Source organism: Nothoprocta perdicaria, unplaced genomic scaffold (genome assembly GCF_003342845.1).
Source record: "Nothoprocta perdicaria isolate Ctin4 unplaced genomic scaffold, notPer1 scaffold_93, whole genome shotgun sequence".
In the NCBI taxonomy this organism is placed as follows: domain Eukaryota; kingdom Metazoa; phylum Chordata; class Aves; order Tinamiformes; family Tinamidae; genus Nothoprocta; species Nothoprocta perdicaria.
The window spans coordinates 569,873-572,713 of NW_020456232.1; the positions used below are offsets into that span (position 1 = coordinate 569,873).

The 2,841-nt window shown below is 41.8% G+C and overlaps 1 long non-coding RNA gene across 1 annotated transcript; it reads left to right on the plus strand.

Annotated features, from left to right (window-relative positions):
- Positions 1–796: 796 nt before the first annotated feature.
- LOC112958972 lies at positions 797–2,201 on the plus strand. Its single transcript, XR_003251545.1, has 2 exons — positions 797–861; positions 2,167–2,201. It is a non-coding gene; the product is annotated as an uncharacterized LOC112958972 (long non-coding RNA).
- The last annotated feature ends 640 nt before the right edge of the window (positions 2,202–2,841 follow it).

Here is a 2,841-nt window from a genome sequence, read left to right on the forward strand (position 1 = left end):
CTTTTGCCTCCCTCCCTTTTGCATTGTCCTTGTAATTTTCTGCAGCCCTTCAACCTCTCCTTGTTTGGTTGGGAAGTGTTTGATCCTACTCATCTCCCCTTTGATCCAGGGTGGCATATTGGAGAGTCACCGTGCCCTGGGATCAGATGCAGACTCAAATGCTGGGCAGGAGGTAGCACAGGACACAGAAGACTGTGAAGGTACCTCGGACTGATCTGTGAGAATATCCATTGAATTGTATGTGTTTAAATACAGAGCAAGGTGGAACAACAGGTTGGTGGTTGCAGGGAGGTCTTTCATCACCGGCAACTGTTAGACATTTTGAAGAGGTCTCACTTGTTGGTGTTATTTATTGATACATTAGGTGACGATTTTGGCCTAAGTTTCAGTTTTTCCCATGCTATTTAAAGTTTTAAGATTAAGATTAGCAACATGGCAGTAGCTCTTGTGGAGAATATTTTTTCTTTTTCTAGCAAGTCAGTCTTGGTGGACAGTTTCTGTCACTAACTGAAATTCTGCTAAAATTTATGCATGAGTTTCATTTCATACTGAATAAAATCCTGTGAAGTTTGAAATGGTAATTTTCTAGTTTACATCATTTTATAGGGAAAAATAGGAATGGGGTTATGAACTATAAGACTGACAAGGACCCTTATGTGTGAGTCGTGATGTAGGTGTATGTATGGAAGAGACAAAGATTTCTACAGGAAGACTGGAGCTCTGTCAATACTGAGGATGCCAAATGTGTCAGAGCTAGATTTTGTCTTTTCCTACAGAGTACCTAAACGTCCATGGATCTTCCACCTTTTAGGTAGAYTGGAAAGCTGGGTCTTCATTTGTAGCTGGTCATGTTTTCATAGGGTATGTATTCTTGCTAAGCACGCACCCTACAGCAGTAGTTAATTAGTACCTCTTTATTTCCTCCTTTTTCAGCAAGAGTTTCTCTGAGCATCCATTTCTTCCTCAGCACCCACGTCTGCCCACCTCTGCCAGAYATTCAACTGCACATCTCTCCTAATACCTGGCAAAAGGGTTGCTGGAGTCTCTTCCTGTTCCACCCTCGCAGGAGGTTTTGAAGCCCTGCAGGGAGCTGCAGATTTATTGCTCACTGACATGCAAGGGCAGGTGAAGGGCTCCAAGCTCCACCTTGGATGGATGGAGGGAGGTGGGAGGAGCTGCTTGTGGGGGACATGGTAGGCTATGGAGAAAGATGGTAGGCCTGGAGAAATATGGTAGGCTTACCAAAGTCACTTTACTCTCTTTAGAATAGTAGCAAAGCAGATTAATTTTAGTGTTTTTAGTGAGGTTGCAAAAAATCTTCCAATACATTTAAAATATAGTCTAAAATACAATTAGCAGAAACAAACAAACAACAAAAAAAACTAATAGTCTAAGATTAGTATTAGCTAAGATGCTCATAATCTTATAAAACTTTCTCTAGTATCTTTAACAAACCCAAGTGAGAGAGGAGCACCGTTTTAGAGTACAGTCAAGACCTGCTGTGGGAATGCTATGCCCTAACAAAACAGGGAATGATCTAGGGGATCTTTATCAAGTCACAGAAAACGTTTTCTGACCTTATTATTCCAGAAGACTTTTTTTTTTCCTTATAAAATTTCCTCCCAGGTTCTGAAGCCCAACTGGTCTTACAGGGGTTAGGGGACTTGCTCTTGTCAAACTGTGGTAATATGGCTGGTGGGATAAATAGGAAGAAGAGATGACTGAAGGCTTCTGCCTTTCAGAATATCTGATTTTTTTTTCTTTATTATTTGTTTAACTGTGTCAGAAAAAAAATTTCAAAATTYCAAAATCATCTTAGCAGCCTAAGTAGCAGTTTTATAGTAATTGAAATCTTACACTTYGGATTTGTTGTGAGTGGGCTCTCAGGCCAATTTTTCAAAGTGTTTAGCCATGTCCCTTAGCCGTGATCCTTATGTGTGTTTGGGGAGTTCATCTTCCCTGATTTTGATTTGGTTTGCACTCAAAAGCTGATGTTTTTCACTATTTCCTCTGGGGAATGGGAACGCTCAAGAGCAAGGTATTAAGAGCATTGTGTCTCTAATGAATGATTTTCTTCTTTCAACTTTCCTATGTGGTGGAGGAAACTTTTCTCCAAGTCATTTTCACGCTTTTTTTTTTTTTTTTTTTTTTTTTTTTTCTGGGCAGAGCTCCATCAGGAAATCTGAACACCTGGAGAAGGTTCAAGCATAGAGTGAGCTTCAAGTCTCAGCTTGGACCCAACAAGTATTAATAACAACTACAAACCTGTCACCAAGGCAGCTATCCTCTGTGTTACTAATACATGAAATGCCGTTTATTACTCAAGGACTGGCTCTCTGGTTGTTCTGGTCTGTGACACACCTACAGTAATGGCAATTCCTGCCAGTTTAGGGCAGCCTTGGCTTCTGCTTTTTCTCTGTTTCCCAGATGAAGCTGCCAGTAGAGAAGCTGCAGTGACCAGTTTAGGTACCGTGCGGACATCTCTTCGCTGGGAGGCAGAGGGAGGCCTCCACCACCACCACAGGGCATTGTGGTGGTAGATGTTGGCCATCAAATGCTCATCTGCAGCTACCAGCAGCAGGCTGGTTAGCTGCAAAATGTGGCAGTCATGGGCAAGCTGGAGGTTCTTGGAGGAAAGCCGAGGTCTTCTAATCCTGTCATGTCTGATGTCATGTCCATACTTGCAGCCTATTCACAGGCATCTTCTCTGGTACCAATTCTACTCACTGTATGAAAGTGGGGGAGCTACACTCCAAAGCCTTTCTCTTTTCTTCATTTCTGTTAATTATTTCTTAGGAAAGATACTCACTTCTCCTTTAGCTGTTAAAGGGAACCTAGTGG